The sequence below is a fragment of the Euleptes europaea genome, chromosome 18 (assembly GCF_029931775.1).
Source record: "Euleptes europaea isolate rEulEur1 chromosome 18, rEulEur1.hap1, whole genome shotgun sequence".
Classification (NCBI taxonomy): Eukaryota; Metazoa; Chordata; class Lepidosauria; order Squamata; family Sphaerodactylidae; genus Euleptes; species Euleptes europaea.
Window position 1 is genome coordinate 26,965,417 of NC_079329.1, and position 18,961 is coordinate 26,984,377.

Genomic DNA, 18,961 nt, shown 5'->3' on the forward strand with positions numbered 1-18,961 from the left:
TGGCACCAGTATTCAGAGGTTTACTGCCTTCAAATGTGGAGGTTCCCTTTAGTCATCATTGCTAGTAGCTACAGATAGACTTATCTTTTATCAATCTGTCTCATCCCTTTTTAAAGCTGTCTAAAGGCTGCGGCCGTTACTACAACCTCTGGCAGCGAATTCCACGTTTTAATCATTCATTGTGTAAAGAATTATTTCCAGTCACTGGAGACGGGGCCCTTTTTATGTTTAAGCTAGACATTAACATGAGAGCTCATGACTAGGATATCACGTCTCACTTTCTAAATGCTAATTAGCAGCCCAAGCCAGCACTGTCAAAACTGGGAAAGGGTTCCTTAGAGAGAAAACCAGTGTGGTATAGCAGCGGGAGTGTCAAACGAGGGTCTGGGAGTCCCAGGTTCAAATCTCCACTCGGCTGGAAGCTTGCTGGGTGACCTTGGGCCAGTCTTATAGACAAAGCCGACTCCAAACCACAGAGCTGTTGTGAGGATAAAATGGAGAAGGGGAGAATGTTATAAGCCGCTTTGGGTCCCTGCTGGGGAGAAAAGCAGGGTATAAATGAAGCAAATGTATAAATGGGAGCAAGAATTTAAAAGAGGTACAGCACTTGAAACTATCCCCATCAGCCTTCAGAGAGGCATTTTTTGTGGAAGACGCAAGGAAGAAATGGGCTAATTAATCCCACCCCAGCCATCCCCAGTCTTCAAAGCAGCCAAGCAGACCTCTTAATTAGTTTTAAAGAACACAAAATATCCTAGCAAAGATCTCTCCACTACCACTCGTCAAGCCCAGCCTTCAAGGATTATAGAGCCGCTTTTCGAGGGACGTTTGACTTGCTCCTTCCTTATTGATCTTTACACAGTTGGCAAGAGAGGTACTGTTTGGGATGATACTTGAGCTGAACAGTTTTAACTGTTAGCAGTTATTTCCCTTTTGTTGGCCTTGTGATGCTCTGACTTCCTCTGTGGATCTCGCTGCTGTGTTTTTGGCATTTCGCCTTAATTTCTTTTAAATGTGAAGGTTTTTTTAAAATTGATGTTAATTGCCTGGAGGATTCAACACACCCAAAAAAGTTTTATCAAGTAATAAATATGCAAAGATGGTCTGTTTGGAACATGACTGCAACTGCCTGAGCTACAGATGATCCCCCCCACCCACCATGTGAAATCTAGTTAATTCAAGCTTTGAAGAACCCAGGGTAGAGTTTAAATACAAAATATGCTTGTAAAGCTCATGGGTGCAGCAGGCAATTTTAAAAATGTGATACAGCAGCTGTTGAAAGTCTCAGCAGTAGCCACAGAAAGTGTCCCCTCCACACATACATGAAGGACCTTCTCCATGAGACACGTGTCTGTCTTGAATCTCAACCTCTTTTGCCCCTCTCCTCATTCACTTCTACCATATTTTGTCAAAAGGTCAGAATCTAAATCAGCATGAATTGGACGACGTCAATGAACAGCTTTCATGTAAAAGGCCCGGCACCCATACATATAGCTGAATAATTGCAATCAAGTACAGGTACACCTCGTTTTATTGCACTTTGCTTTATTGCGCTCCGCGCATATTGTATTTTCAAGCAAGTCTACTGGTAGAGTTGCCAACCTCCAAGTAATAGCAGAAGATCTCCTGCTATTACAACTGATCTCCAGCCGATAGAGATCAGTTCACCTGGAGAAAATTGCCACTTTGGCAATTGGACTCTATGGCATTGAAGTCCCTCCCCTCCCAAACCCCGCCCTCTTCAGGCTCCGCCCCAAAAATTTCCCACCGATAGCAAAGAGGGACCTGGCAACCCTATCTACTGGGGCTATTCTTCCAACAGCATGTCTTACTTCATGTCTCCGTGCCACAATTTGGTAATTCTCAAAGTACCGTATATACTCGAGTATAAGCCGAGTTTTTTAGCCATGGTTTTTGGCTTAAAAAACTCACCTCGGCTTATACTCAGGTCAATACGCTAATTTGCCTGCCGGGCCCTCTCCCAGCGTGCTCCCGCCGGCCAGCTGATGGGCGGGCTGTCCCGCCTTCTCCCCCCCACCCCACCGGATTGCGCCTTCTGCGCCATGGCGATGGTGGCGGTTTCTCCCCACCACCCCACCCGATCGCGCCTTCTGCGTGGCGGCGGCGGTTTCTTCACCCCCCACCTGATCGCGCCTTCTGCGCGGCGGCGGTTTCTTCACCCCCCACCCCACCCCCTGCTAGGCGGCAGCGGTTTCTTCCCCCCCCCACCTCACCCGGGCCGGTCCTCCCGCTTGCCAGCTGACCCTGTGGGGCCTCCTGCGCGCAGGGAGGGGGCCGCCGCCGCCTGCCCGTGCGCCTTCCCTGCGGGCAGGAGCGGCCTGCGGGGCTCCTGCTCGCAGGGAGGGGGCTGCCGCCACAGCCTGCCTGCGAGCCTGGAGCACGGTCAAGTAAGCCTGCGGCGGGGGAGGGGTGCATTTCCCCCTCGGCTTATACGTGGGTGCCTAATTTTTCCCCATTTGGGGGGTGAAATTAGGCACCTCGGCTTATACTCGGGTCGGCTTATACCCAAGTATATACGGTGTTTCAAACTTTTTCATTATTACTACAGTACATTGTTTTTAGACATAATGCTATTGCACACTTAATAGACTACAGTATAGTGTAAAGATAACTTTTACATGCACTGGGAAACCAAAAATATTTGTATGACTCACTTTTTGCAATATTCGCTCTATTGTGGTGGTCTGGAACTGAACCTGCAAAATCTCAGAGGTATGTTTATATCTGCTTGGTCTACCACTCTCGCAGTGAAACTGCAGCATTTGAAATTTTTAAAGTGAAATTCTAGTGTCCTTGCTTTTGTACATCATATGTACCAGTGTGGTGTAGCGGTTAGAGTTTCGGACTAAAATCTAGGAGAGCCAAATTTGAATCCCTGCTCAGCCATGGAAGTTTGTTGGGTGGCCTTGGGCCAGTCACACACTCTCAACCCCACCTTTCTCCCAGGTTTGCTGTGAGGATGAAATGAAGAATGTTGTAAGCCACTTTGGAACCCCATGGGGGCCAAAAGGGGGGTATAAATCAAGTAAATAAAAATGTTCTCTTGGTCTCTGCTACCTAAGCCCAAAACATCTCCGCTACATTCAAGTAACACATAAGTACGAATAAATAAAACACGACCACATGCCTCCTTTTTCTTCTCCAAGAACAAGCAATTTCAGGAAAGAGTGAACTGAAATACAAGAACACCCAAGATGCTTTACCCCTTCCTACTCACCACCTCTCCCCTTCCAATCATGCGTGTGTGTTAAGTGCCATCAAGTTGCTTCCGACTCATGGCGACACTATGATTTAATGAACTCCAAAATGTGCTATGGTTAACAGCCTTGCTCAGGTCTTGCAGACTGAGGGCCGTGGCTTCCTTTATAGAGTCAATCCATCTCACGTTGGGTCTTCCTCTTTTCTGGTGCCTTCACCTTTTCCTAGCATTATTGTCTTTTCCAGTGATTTTTCCAATCCATCCACCTACCCTATTAGCCACTCTGGAACACTGCAGGAAAGGGGGCGAGGAAAGAGTTTGGCAGGCAATTTGCAGTTGAAAAGCAGCAAGAATAGAAATAGTCAGTCCCCCTCCCCCATTCTCTCTCTCTCTCTCTCTCTCTCACACACAAACACACACACACTCACACCCCTAGCTTTTCATTTTCTAAATGCCCCCCTCACAAGTACTTTTCCCTGGGGACACAAAAAGGCAGCCAGGATTTAGAGATAGCTCTCACATGTGTACGTAACACACAAAAGTATCCAGTGCACTTCCAGATCACCACGAAGCATTCTATATTTTAATGCAACTCAGTTGTATGTTATTGGAGGGAGGGGAGCTTACATCATGCAGCTGAACTGGGAAGCCTGGGAAATGCGCTTCTGCAAGGTATGCAGGGATTTCTTATAACAATAAACAAGATTTTCCTGCTGCCCGACTCACTTCCAGTACCAAAGTTGGGCATGGAGAAAACCCTCAAGGCAATAAAGTGCTGCAATATAACTGGGGGGGGGGGAGAGCCACCATTCAACTCCCCTCATTCGTGAATTTTCACTTTCACTTAAAAGAAAACCACCTCACTTCTCTCTTTCGCCTATAAAGCGAAGACGCAGCAAACAAAAGTAAATAGATCCTTTCATTACATCTAGTTGGGACTTGGGGAGGGGTGTCCTCATCTACTTAGATCTGACTTCAGGAAGGAATACCGGCTGGCATAAGTGTGATCTCCCTGCCTCACCCCGAAGGACTCCCTGAAGTCAATCTCCCCACTCCACATCCGAGCCAATAGCACACTAGCTCGCATTTTTTAGTCTCAGCCAGCTAGGATAAAAAAGAACTGCCTTATACCATCAGGCTAATGACCCATCAAGCCCAATGCTGTCTATTTCAACTGGAATCAGGTCTCAAAGCTAAAGATTGCTAACCCAGACCTTTTCCCCTAGAGGCACCACTACTGCGCATGGGACCACTTAAATGCAAAGCAGGTATTCAGTCATCGACCCTTCCCTTGAATACAGTGGCAGAGGCAAGTGAACACAAGAACATATGAAGCTGCCTTATACTGATTCAGACCCTTGGTCCATCGAAGTTAGTATTGTCTACTCAGACTGGCAGCGGCTCTCTGGGGTCTCAGGAGGTCTTTCACATCACCTACTTGCCTGGTCTCTGTAACTGGAGATACCGGGGATTGAACCTGGGACCTTCTGCATATCAAGCAGATGCTCTACCACTAAGCCACAGCTCCTCCACTGAAAGAGAATGAAGGGATTCAAGAGGCAAAGGGCCCCTCACTCCTGTGCTCTGCACTAGATGGGATTTCTGGTCAGACAGACAGCATGGTGCAGCAGTTAAGGGAGGCAGACTAGAATCTCAGGTTCAAAATCCTACTGTCGTGGAAGTCTGTGGGTGACCTTGGGCCACTCACATACTCTCAGCCTCACCTACCTCACAGAGTTGTTGTGAGGATGAAACAGAGAACAGCTGAATACTTTCCTAGAGAGACGCTCCCCCACCAAAACTATAAACAGATTCCTAACGAGAAAACCAGGAGGTGCAAACCAGTTCAACACTGAGTGTTGAAGCATGCTTTCCACATTCAGCCAGGTATTTCCAGTTAAACATTCTCAGCTAGATATTGGAAATCCACTTTCAGTGCAGGACCCTGGATACTCACTAAGGGGATCAATGGTCTGACTCAGTAACAGGCATCCATCCCATTAAGACAGGTTTTTAGGTGCATGCATCCAGCTGCTCGCCCTGACCTGGATGGCCCAGGCTAGCCTGACCACGTCAGATCTCAAAAGCTAAGCAGGGTCAGCCCCGGTTAGTATTTGGATGGGCGACCTCCAAGGAGTACCAGGGTCACTATGCAGGGGAAGGCAATGGCAAACCACTTCTGTTAGTCTCGTCTTGAAAACCCTACTGGATTGTCATAAGTCAGCTGTGACTTGATGGCACTCTACACGCACACATCCAGTTGCTTTGCTATTTTCAGCTGTAAGTTGAATTTCACTCCAAGCTGCCATTCTCTGTGGCCTCATTTCACTCTGCTCAACAGCAGTGCTGGATTAGAACACTTCTGAAGACATCCAACATTTTACACCGCTCAGATAAGGACATCTCTCTCTCTCTCTCTCTCTCTCTCTAGACTTCAGCTATTTAGGAGGACAGGGCTAGCCAACACATTCCAGATGAATGTGCACATGGCCCTGTGACCGGCAACTGCATTCCTCATATGAAACAGAGAGGCAAGGGCATGCAGGTCAACTGCTTCTTCCTTGATCCTTCCTTAGATGATACAATTGCCTTATTGTTAAGGTAAGTCCCCTGTGCAAGCACCCGGTCATTACTGACCCATGGAGTGACATCACATCACAACGTTTACCAGACAGACTATGTTTACAGGGTGGCTTGCCATTGCCTTCCCCAATCATCTACAACACTTTAACCCTAGCATGCCGTGTACCTTGGTGTGACTTGAACAGTGGAGATTCAAGGCAGGGAGGCATTCAAATTGAGATAATGTAGTTTTTAAAAGAAAAATATTAGCACTACCAGGGCTGTAGGGAGAGAGTATGTGCACAGTCTGACCCAAAATGCTGAATTATGGATGAAAAGATGGCTCTTTTAGAAGACCCCTCCAGGCATAAAGTGGTCTCCGGTCATGGCTTCATTTGATTAATTTCATGGAAACTTGCTTCTACCTGGTGGAAAGTGCAGTCAAGTCACAGTTGACTTATGGTGACCCCATCGGGTTTTCAAGACAAAAGACGTTCAGAGGTGGTTTCTCATTGTCTGCCTCTCCATCACAACCCTGGGAGGTCTCCCATCCAAATACTAACCAGGGCCAACCCTGCTTAACTTCTGAGATCTGACAAGATTGGTCTAGTCTGGGCCATCCACCTACCCAAAGCAATCTTCCTGGAAGCTAAGACATTCTCCCATCCTTTCTCACCATCCAGACTATTTTGAAAATGCTATAATCCAGCTTCCCCTATCAAAAAAGGAAAGCATGTGTATACATATAAGCACACACACACTTATAAATAACCTTGGCTGGGAATTGCTTTATTGCACACAAAAGGAGGAATTAAAATAGAAACAGATCTGCCCCCCACCCCACCCAGAGAGCAAATGCAATCTGTGCACAGACACTGTGGTTTCCAGTCTACTGTGCTAGGTATGCCAAATCTGCCGCTCACATCTTTCTAGTCTGGTGAAGCTACAACCAGGCATTGTTTATCCTGTGGCACAGCAACATTTGTGTGCCTGCCGCCTGCTCTTGCAAGCCTCTGGATTACTGACTTTAGTTCAGGGGACCATGACCTACAGTGAGTTCCCACAGTGGAACGGCAAAGATTAATGCTTACATGGATGCTAGGATCAAGATTGCTCTTAAATTATTATAGTTGGTAACCCCAGCTGGGCAGTGCAATCTGCTTTGTGCTGGAAGAGGGGAAACATGTGATGCTGGTTCTTTGCCTGCAGTGACTGAGGTCGGGAGTACGGGTGGAACGGACCTGAAGCAAACATTGCTCTTTTCTCTGTTCAGCATCAAGCTCCCCTTCCATCCTGCACAAAGACTGCCCTAATCAAGAGAAGGAACTAGTCCAATGAAGGACCGCGCCTGTTCTCTTACCTTGCCAAACAGCATACTGGTAAAAGGTAAAAGAACACCATTGCACCCATTCTGCTTTCAAGGCAAAGGAGTAAACTGCATAAAAGCACTACTTGCATCTAATGGCTCTGCAGACAGTGAATTACTATTTAATAACTTTAACTTTGATTCTATAACTCTGTTTAATAGAGATTGCAATGGCAAGACATACACACCAAACACCCTCACTCTGAAATAAGGCCAAGTCTTTAATCTGCAGCAAGCATTTCTGGACTTGGAAGCTTACATTCTACATTTCTATTCTGAAACTCAGATTCTGTCTTCCAACCTTCACAGCCACTAAAACAGAAGTATAAAAAATAGCAAAGATAAAGATTTTCACCCTGCCTCCAGGGAACAATTTTCATCTATATCCCTTTTGCTAAGGAGCCACTAGTAGCTGCAGGGTATCCCAGGGCATGTTCTAAGCCCACAGTCAGTATATGTGGGGCACTGACCAGACCTGATGGACCTTGCTGTTGCCTTTCTTGAACTGAATGCATGAGCTACAAAACACATATTACCCTACTGCAGCTGAGATTGCTGGGGAGGAGCAGCAACGGTGAAGAGAAAGCAAACCTCTTGTTCTTAAGTGTAACATAGTTTGCACACGCAGAAACAGCCCCATTTCCTTCAATAGGATAAATGTTCAAAGTGAACTTTGGCTATGCAAATTAAAGATGATTCCTATGCTGGCTTTTGCTATTCAGCAAATACTCATCAACATAAAGGGGGGGGGGCAAAACATAAGCTTTCATCATATGTGATGGTGCACACAGAGAAAGCCAGTATGATGTAGTGGTAAAGAGCGTTGGACTCTAATCTGGAGAACCAGGTTTGATTCCCCACTCCTTCACATGAAGCCTGCTGAGTGACTTTGGGCTAGTCACAGTTCTCTCTGAAATCTCTCAGCCCCACCTACCTCCCAAGGTGCCTGTTGCGTGAGTGTATGGAGGGGGGTAAGCGACTGTAAGCCACTTTGAGACTCCTTACGGTAGAGAAAAGCAAGGTATAAAAACCAACTCTTATTCTCTTCCTCTTCCAAGATCTCAGAAGACATTGCTAATCATTCACACATTGCAATTTCGCCCATACAGCCCTTTTCGTGCTCCTTCCCAATAGGATAGCTCCTTCCACTTCTGTAAAAGAGAAAAAAAAAGCTATCAACAACAGACTGGGGAGGTGTTGGCCACCAAGCACTTGAATTTCTAAAGATGAAAGCTACAAACCGCGGATGCATATAAAGCCTGAAACAGGTTGCTGTTGATATTATTGGGTAAGAACGCAGTGGATTTTGATCCCTGCTATCTTTAGATGCCAAACGGAAAACAAACATGCTCTAACAAGATAGCACGCCGGCGTTCTCAACAGACTGACAGAGGGAGGGGCTGAACATCTGCTTTAGACAGTTTTCAGAGTGGCTGGAAAACATTCATATCCCAACTGCAAGGGCCATTCAATCCTGCTCAGGACTAGCCTTTAAACTGCTCTGGGAATAAAAAAATTTTTAAAGCAGTATGGAGTTAAAAAGAGAGGTCTAGAAGATATGAACAACCAAAGTGTCCACGACATGAACATACAAGTGAAAGAATTTCTGTGGCTGTTCTACAACTTTCACCTAAATACGCAAAGGCACAACAATCGTTTTACTGCACACTGGCTAGCTCTCAGCCTTATGACTGGGCTATTCAAAGGCAATGACTAGCTTACTTTCTCCTCCCCTCCATCATTTCATTTCAGGCACAGCAAGGATTTTCAGCCCACAAAGAACCGAGAGGTGATACCATTTTGAGGTTAATCAGTCTGGTCTTACCACTAGCAAGAGAGGTGGGGAGAAAATCCTTCTGGTAGACTCTTGTTTTGCATCCTGGAATGCCAACTGGCATCTCTTCCCCCATCCTTAACAGTTTTCTATATTTTACCTACACTTGCTACTTGGAGCAGGGGAAACTCCAAACCCCTGTGCGCTTATAAAAATAAGTGCTGTCTTATGTTTCAAATTTTTTCTAGCCCTTTGAATTCTAATATCAGATCCTAGCACTGAATCTTTAGAAAGTGGAGAGGGGGAGAGGGGGGCAAAAGAGGAAATTTGAGTGATGGAAGCAGGAACAGAAGAATGAGGAAAGGGTGCCAAGAAAGTAATCCAGGCTGCATTTGGACATCACATCAAGCCAATGTTCAGACTTGAAGGTACAGGAACCCAGCTTGCACACATGCCTCACTACTTCCTTCCTGCAGAAGGTAATGCAGGAATCCAGCTTTTAAACAAAACTGGGTTACCCTGGCCGTGACATATGAATGCTTATCCAGAGATGGCCCATGTTGCTCGGTGACCATGCGCTTAGTGAACGAGCCTCTCCTGCAAGCACAATGAGAGGAACAGGATGCCAAAGTGAGAAGGCTGCTCCGTGGTTCTGACTCTCAGCTGGCTCCTCACTATAGTGTTCTTCTTGGTGCTTGCTTTCCTAACCCCCAACCTGCTTGGGTCTGCTGCTCGTGACCCTGGTGAGGCTGTCCCTGTCTCTTGTCACATGACAATAATGTCATAGGACTTCCTGTCATGTGCTTGAAGCTCAACAGCTCTTAAGGCTGGAGCAGTTGAAGACCACTGTCCTACGGAGTGCCATTCTGGGCTTTAAGGAATATTTGATCATGGTCAAAATATCCATTGACAACATTTAACCAGTATGCTGCCCCAGCCATGTGTAGAGTCAGAAGCAAATTTGTCCAAATGAGAGCACCTTTTTGGACCAGGAATCATTTTGTGTTAATCTTGCTGAACAGAATTCATTCGCTGAGGACAGTTGACTATTATTTTAATCTTTGTAAATTTAAACAGAGGTCCACTTGAAGAATATGTTCATTGCACAAGCTGTGTGACTGTTTCATCTCTGGGCTTCCTCTCTTTATTTGTTGTATTTATTCACCATTTGTCATTTATTTCATTTGTTTATAACTGTAGGTTGTTACAAATCAAACTGTGAAAGGCTAAGCCTCCACAAGACAGAGCATTACACATATCAACAATTTGTTGCAAAGAACATCTTTGGGTTTCCCTCTTTATTTGTTGTACTTATTCACCATTTGATTTGTAACAACCTACAGTTATAAACAAATAAAAGAAATGACAAACTGTGAAAGGCTAAGCCTCCACAAGACAGAGCATTACACATATCAACGATTGGTTGCAAAGAACATCTAGTACAGATTAAAATGACTGCATTTTACAAAGCAATTCCTGAAATTACATAACGGCCAGATGGATGTCAATTAATTAATTATTCCAATTTATAGGCCTGGAATATTTTTAAAAAGCTTGGATCTGGGCCAAAGGTTGTTTGTAGTTATGTTTCAAAAGAAGGACAATGGCAATGTTCAAGCTAGAATTACACTTGTTCAACAGGACACTGAATATACAGTGGCATACAGCTGTATATTATGAATGAAACATTGTGTCACTTGTGCTTTATACAACCTGAGTTTTACACACCGGGATAATTTTGTTCAAACAAATATAACTAATGAGGTCCTTAAAAGTCAACTTTGATTTACATCCTGCTTCTTTTATGCCATTAAAGGTTTTCCACAGTGGGTAGCCGTGTTAGTCTGTCTGCAGTAGTAGAAAAGGGCAAGAGTCCAGTAGCACCTTAAAGACTAACAAAAATATTTTCTGGTAGGGTATGAGCTTTCCTGTCATGTGCTTGAAGCTCTGAAGAAGTGAGCTGTGGCTCACGAAAGCTCATACCCTACCAGAAAATATTTTTGTTAGTCTTTAAGGTGCTACTGGACTCTTGCCCTTTTCTACTATTAAAGGTTTTGATATTGATATTAATTTACATCAAGGCCAACAGGAAAATTCACTTTTTTAGGAGGTGGGTCCTGTAGTCAACACAAGTAGGAGGCTGGACTGTGTAATTCTAAACACGGTTTCCCACTCACTATACAGATTCTCTTAGTAATAAAGGGGAAAACCTCCGACTTAGAGGTACTTGTGGAAATTGTATTTATTTATTTATTTATTATTTCCATTTGTTATCCCGCTCTTCCCGGCCAAAGCCAGGCTCAGAGTGACAGCAATGGAAGAAAATTGGAAGAAACCTGGCTCACAGATGGCTGCTCTTCACATTCCCTCTCATTACAAGCTTCAGGACAGACAAAAGGAAACACTTCTTTACTCAACAGAGTCATTAAATTGTGGAATTCATGGCCAGAGGATGTACTGACAGCCACAGGCATAGATGGCTTTAAAGGGGGGTTAGAAAGTTTTCTGGAAGATAGGCATAAGCAGCCAGTAGCCATGGTGAATACAGGGAATCTCCACATTCAGAAGCAGCAAACCTCTGAATGCTACCAGGAGGCAACGGGAAAACTTCAACTTTTATGCCCTGTTGATGGCTCTCCAGAGTAATGGCTGGCCACTGGGTGAAACAAGATGCTAGACTAGACAAACCACTGGACTGATCCAGCAGGGCTCATCTTATGCTGTGGTGACTGAAAAAAATGCTTTCAGCCCTAGGCAACTTCCTCATAAGGGGCTTCAGGAAAGTAGGGGAATGTAAGGGATTGCCAGATATGAAAAGGTTGTACAACCTCCCAAGCTTCCTCCTCTCCCCTGGCATCCTCCCTTCCCCCCTCCCTGCCCTAGATGTCACAGCTGATCTGATAACAGAACCTAAAGCATCTAGAATGTGCTGTCAATGATAGATGACAACAGGGGAACTGACAGGCCAATGTCCTACTAGCAGGACTACTGCAAATACCAGAGTGGTAATTTACATACAGAGAAGCACTGGACCACAGTTCTGTGGGGCAGAGGATACTAGCCAGGGTGGATTTGATTTAAACCAGTAAGACTAGATTTAAATCATGGTTGTCTACATGAAGTTTCATTCTTGCTGGTATAATCTTAATATAAGCAACTAGATGAAGGTTTCATTTTTAGAATAATAACTTTTAAGTTACATCAAAAATTACTGATTTGGTTATACTATTGTGGATAATTATGAAATTACTGCAAGGTGATCTACCTCCAGTGTCATTAGGGCCATCAGGCCTTGCATTTCTTTGCTGCAGTGTTTGCATTTTGACCACACATGCCTGCCTTACCCATAGGTAGAGGAACATCGTTAAAATATTCCCAAACCGGGTCTTTTTTATGGCCTGCTGCCATTATAGATTTTCTCCTCCAGGGAGAGAATAATATGATAAACCTCAGGCTATACACACACAAAGATCCCAAGACTTGTGGAGTATTCTGCTCAAAAGGTTCCACTTTCATTTTTACTGTTTGTCCCTCCCTCCTCACACTGAGCACCTTGTGCAGATCAATTCCACTCCAAACAATCTTCTGTTCATTGAACATGAAACTTAGCAATTAAGGGGTAAGGGGGTGATTCTGTATACATAGATTTGCAAAGGAACAATGGGATTAAGGTCTTCTTCTCAACTCTGTATGTTTATTTTATAACATTTTTGCTGTTAAGTAGAGGCATATTATCTCTGCAGACACAAATTCACTGTTTTGAGAACACACACTATTACTCAGAGCTGTTCCCGCACAACAGCTGTTCCTTCCTTGCCTGGCCCTGCTGGGTTGGGCGTGTCCCTGGCTTCTTGGGCGGACCTGGCTTTGAGGGGCCTACTACATGGACGGTGGACTGCCCTGCCGCCATCAGTGGTGGAGCCGAATTCTGACATATGCAGGCCATTGCCTAGCAGGTTCCTCCAGCTGGCCCTCTCCCCTTCACATCTAGCAAGCACATGGGTGCTGAGGCACCCAGTCAGAAACAAAAAAAGTCTTTACCTGCTGACAGAAGATAGCAACAAAAGGGAACAGAGAAGTCTCCCTGGGGAGAAAGTTCCAGAGTTTTGGTGCCACTACTGACAAGGCCCTCTCCCAGGTTGCCACATGTCTAATCTCAGAAGGCGGGGGCACCTGAAGCAGGGTCTCCAAATATGACTGTAGTGGTCGGGCAGGTCCCAAACCATATAGAGCTTTAAAGGTCAGCGCCAGCAGCGTGAGTTGTGCCCGGAAACAGGTCAGGAGCTAGTGTAGAAACTGGACTGATATGTTCCCTGTACCCACTGGTCAACATCCTGGCTGCAGCATTCCAAACACTTCTCAAGGGCAGCCCCACATAGAGAGAATTGCTGTAATCTATACTAGGTGTAACCAGGGCATGAACCACAGTGGCCATATCCTGTGTGCCCAGGAAAGCCCACATCAGGCTAACCAGCCAAAGCTGGTAAAAGGCACCCCTGGCCACCACTGCCACCTGTTTATCCAACAAGAGGCTCAGGTCCAGCTGCACCCCCTAGCTACAACCCCCATCCAGAAAAGGAGACATCCCATTTCCTGGGTCAAACCTTCCCACCAGTAGTACCTCCATTTTGTCAGAATTAAGGAGGGTTGATAGCTTTTGTCCATCCCAAAACTGCCTCCAGGCATCTGTTCACAGTATCTACAGCCCCCCTGGGAACTGCTGGAAACGCAAAATGGAGCGGAGGGTCATCTGCATGTTGTCGTCAATTCAGTCCAGATCTTCAGATGACCTCTCCCAGCAGCTTTATGTAGATGTTGAAAAGCTGCTCAGTTGTTCTCCCTGAGTGAGGCAGGAAGTAAACTGGGCTTAGGAGATTCCCTGGGAGAGAGTAAGTGGCAATTTTAGTCCTGCCTCCCTGAACAGCCGGTGGGAATCACCCAAGATCAAGATGTCCTCTTCCTCAGAGAACAACCATCCGTATACCAGACAGCATCATAAGACGTTTGCCACAGCAGAGTTAAGGCACTGACTTGCGACTTGTATCAACAGGTGTCCGCAGAGAATTTCCTCAGCAAATCCTCTGCCAAATCCATTCTATTCTACTTTCAAAGCCATTATAACCCTGGCAGCCTCCCAACCAGAATCAAAAGTCTTAACCCTATCATGAAGCAGTCAGGCTATGCGAATTTGTAAGGAATACATTTTCAGAGCAACAAAGCCATGTATTGAGAGAAGATTTACAACTGCAACAGTTCTGGAGAAATGTACACTTACTGAGTGTCCTAGAAAGCTTTACAAGCCACATTCAGGTCAAATCCCAGGTTAAAATGTTAAGGACACAGGATTTTCTCTCTACTTCTTTGTGCATTTGGCTTGATTAGCAAGCAAAAGAAATTGATTTTCAAAACACCTCATCTCCAAACCACAGTGAGAACTTCAGTCCTATCGCACACTGCAACCCAGTGGTCCACCTACCAGAGCATGGCATCCAAATACCTTGGGGGAATGAACAAGCAGGGTACAATGCCAATAAACATTACCTATTTTAGGGTACAATGCCAATAAACATTACCTATTACCTACCATTACATAATGCTATTATCTGACTATCAAAAGAATACCATTATTAAAATTACAAGGAATAGAAGGAAAGATTTACTCACTTGTTGTAATATATGCCCCCAGCAATGCCAGAGATAAAAATTTTGGAAAAGTTTTTCAAACGGTTTTAGATTTTCAAGAAGGTGAAGTGATAATTATAGGGGACGTGAAGGGAGTGTTAGAGCCAAGACTAGACAGATCAAAAAACCATAAAGGAGGCAAACTGTCAAAAATTGTTCTTCACTATTTGGAGCTGACACATGCCTGGAGATGTAAGAACCCAAAGAAAAAGTATTATACTTTTAATTCAGATTGACACAACTCATATTCAAGGATAGACATGTGCTGGTTCTCAAAGCTATTAAATAACTTAGGAAGTGTTGAAACACTTCCTAAGACGTTTTCAGAACACAACCCCATAGAAGTGGCATGGACATTTAGTAAGCAGGGGATGAGAAGATGGAGACTCAACAATAACATACTACTACAAGAAGAAGTGACAAAGAAATGCTGAGAGGATCTAAAAGAGTTCTTCAAGCTGAACAACACACCAGTTGTCTGAAGCGCAACGATTTGGGACGCTAGTAAAGCCTTCATGAACTGCAACAAACTCGAAGATGAGAAAACAGAAACTATCAAAAGAATACTGTTCCTGAAAATAGAGATTTCACATCTGGCAAGCATGGCTGGTCACCATCACAAGACCTAAGTCCCCTATATTCAACAAATAACTTTCCCAATTAATAAAGCAATGTCCTGCATATGGATGCACCGGGTGTAAAAATGGGGGGGGGGAGGGAGTATTAGGCCTGGTGTGTCCTACATAATAAGGGGAGAGGGGCTGAAGCATGTAGGAATGTCAGACTTATAAAAGCCACAACAGCTCCTTCCACCCATCACCACTAGAAGGAACCAAGGACCATGCAGGCATACTGATGCCTGACTAGCATTTAAACTCCCTGCCTCAGGAGGTTGTGATGGCTGCCAACTTGCAAGGCTTTAAGAGGGGAGTGGACATCTTCAGGGAGGAGAGGGCTATCCATGGCTACTAGTCAAAATGAATACTAGTCATGATGCATACCTATTCTCTCCAGGATCAGAGGAACATGCCTATAATATTAGATGCTGTGGAACATAGGAAGGATAATGCTGCTGCAGTCGTCTTGTTTGTGGGCTTCCTAGAGACACTTGGTTGGCCACTGTGGGAACAGACTGCTGGACTTGATGGGTCTTGGTCTGATCAAGCATGGATTTTCGTATGTTTCTAGCATTGTTATAGGGGGTTCTTTTTCTGAAATTCACTTTAGCCCAGGGGTGACAAACACAAGGCCCGAGGACTGGATCCAGCCCCTTGAGAGCTCTTATGCGGCCCGCGAGTCAGCTGAGGCAGCTACCTCACCCAGTCCAAATCTGTGCTGGCGAGGCATGGCCCGGCCAAGTGACATTTGTGTCATATCCAGTCCTCGTAACAACTGAGATCGACACCCCTGCTTTAGCCATTCAGTCCACTTATACTATTTTTCTTTACTCTTTTAAAATAGGGATTTCTCAATGCATCCTTTTGTAGCTTCAGTTATATATTATACAGCACAGCATGGTGCACCAGCAGGAAGACAGGAAGGTTTGGGAAGCCATTGCCTACCTACCTCTGAGCATCTAGAGAGGTAAATTGTGTAGGACCTCCCTTCCTGCCCCTTTCTCTCTTAGATGAAAACAGAACTGATTAGAAATTGAGTTCTTAAAAGAGGGAAAGAAATGCATTGCTGAATTTCAGGGAGAAAACGGGTCAAGAAGAATTAAGAGAATTTCTCTTAGCAATGCTACTCTGACCATCAGCAGCAGACAGTAAAATGCCTCCTCATGGCTGGGAAGCAGGCTGAAAGGAGCTGGGCTCCCAGGTCATGCATCCTGTGAACAGATTCTACCTTATCAGGAATGGCCCCATGCAGTTTAAACGATTTGGGGTGGTTGTCTCCAAGAAGGCATGCCTCCAGGAGCAAGCCCTCAGAACCCCAAATCAGACCATAGGACATTCTGATAAGGTTTAAGCCAGTGTTTCCCAACCTGTGGGTCCTGTCCTTTCAGGGCTCTCTTTTGTATCTTACAATTGATCTCCAGCCAATAAAGATCAGTTCACCTGGAGAAAATGGCTGCTTTGGCAATTGGACTCTATGGCATTGAAGTCCCTCCCCTCCCTCCTCCAAGGACAGGGTTTGTGGTCCCGCCACAAACCCTGCCCTCCTCCAAGATGTGACCCTGAAAACTGTCCCAATGGTCACCAGAGTGACTACCTCAGTTGGGATTAGAGTGGGGGGTTTTCTGTGTGGGCTTTTTTCCATGTGGGCTTATTTCTTGTGTGCATTTATGACAGTGGGGTTTTTTTGTGGGCAATTTTCTTGTGGGCTTTTTTCTGGTTACCGGATTAGAGGGAGTAAAGGAAGAGAGGGTGGTCAAAGGCTGGAATGTAACCTCCATATGCAAAGGCTTTGCATGTCAGAATGCCACTTGTTTGGGGTTCATAGTGAGGGCAGCTGTGCCCTTTGTGGTTTCTCAAAAACATCTGGTTTGCAACTTCAGAACACTGTTTCCTGCTTTAAGCAACTGTTTCCTGGCTCAAGAAGAAAGACACCAGTGGAAGCAACTGTTCCTACAGCCAGCTTCACAGAGCCATACCTGGGAAGAACCTCCTAATTACCTATACTGAAGCCAGGTGCTCTTCCTGTATTTAACCATCCCCTGAGGATCTGTTCCATCATCAGGCCTCAAAACCTGAAGACCCAAACTCCCACATACAGCTCACCTGAACTGAACTAAGAACCAGAGGTGGGTATTGGATGCCATTCAAATGTGCATCTTAATGGAGATGCCGTACATTTGCAAGTACCACTTAAAATGGGGATGTGCACTTAAATGTGTTATCACAGTGCAGATGCACACTGAACACTCACTACATCGAAAGCATTATGATATACATCTGATTACACCTGCAGTTCCAGTGAGTGGCATGCAAAAGCCTGTTCCCACACACAAATCCTTAGGTGGGTCAGAGCGAGAAAGTGTGAGTAGAACGATGAAAATGGGCAGCTAGATGAAAAGAAACTTCCTTATCTTTGTCCTGTTATCTTCTTCCCTACTCTCAATAGATTCTTCCTTGTTTTATTAAAAAGCTGTTTACACTAGTTTACCATTATTATTACCTTAAACCAGATTGAAATGGGCCCAGAAAATCGGTCTCTTCCAGGAACCCCTGGAGCTGAGAGGCAACCACCTGTTCTAGCACCTTGCTTAAAATTGGAAGAGTGGAGACTGGCCAGAAATTTTTTAACATAGTATGGCTCAGGGTTGGTTTTTTCAAAGCAGGTCTAATGACTGCCTCCTTGACCATGGGCAGCACAATTCCCACTCTCAAGGAAACATTTACCGCTCCCCTTACCCTCCTTCTGGAAGCTTTTGCCAGCCAGGAAGAGCAAGGGTGGAGAACACAGGTGGTAGGTCTCACCTGCCCAAAGATCTTGTCCACATCCCCGAGATCCACATGCTGAAAAGTATCCATATCAACCAGACTAGCAGAGGCCAAAAGTACATCATCTGGACATGCAACCATGCCAGCATCTAACCCAGAGTGGATCTGAGCGATTCTGTCTGCAAAGTAAGTGGCAAATTGATCACAGCAGGCCGTCATGTGGTCAGAGTCCAAATGTTTGAGGCTATGATGTAAAAGTCCCTGAACCATATGAAACAGCTCAGCTAGATGATTACATGCAGATGCAATGGTGGTGGAGAAATACTACCTTTCTGCCGTCATTACTGCCACACAATAGGGCTCTAACATGGGCTCTAGGCCACGTTCAATTACAGTGCAATACTAAGGAGAGTTACTCCAGCCTAAACCCATTCATTTTAATGGGCTTAGACTAGAGTTAACTCGGCATAGGACTGGGCTGTTAGTCTTGCTCCAAGTTTTCTGCCAGCAGTGCTGCAGCCGTCATCCTTACCATTTCATTATCATCAGCTCCCCAGTGAACCAGGGAGATTACTTGGCTCTGTCCAGGGTCAGAGGGCTCTTAGGGGTGATTACGTCAACAGCCTGGGCCATCTCCCTATTCCAGAGAGTGGTCAGAGCCTCGAAAGAATCATCAGCAATCAAGATGGCAAAATCCCCAAGCCCTGACAGGAAGACATCAGGATCCACCAGGCACCCAAAGTGGACAATCTTAATGGGTCCTGCACCACTGCGAAAGAAGCGGTAAATCTGCACTCTATCAGGTAATGAATTATCTGCCCATGAGAAACACATAGTCTTATGGATCCTTCTGAAAGATACAATATGCCTGCCCCAAAAGAAAAATGCATGCGCCTCAGGAAGTTGTCTGCTATAGTTTGACTTGGAACAGAGCAGGTGCAATTCCAAAAGAGTGATACTTAAGCTCTGCTCAT

The 18,961-nt window shown here is 45.2% G+C and overlaps 1 protein-coding gene and 1 non-coding gene across 2 annotated transcripts in view; both read right to left on the reverse strand.

Annotated features, from left to right (window-relative positions):
• NPEPPS (aminopeptidase puromycin sensitive) overlaps positions 1 to 18,961 on the reverse strand; it is a 109,766-nt gene that overhangs the window by 67,316 nt on the left and 23,489 nt on the right. The gene's annotated exons all lie outside the window — the stretch shown is intronic.
• TRNAI-GAU (transfer RNA isoleucine (anticodon GAU)) lies at positions 4,677 to 4,748 on the reverse strand. The gene has a single exon. It is a non-coding gene; the product is annotated as a tRNA-Ile (tRNA).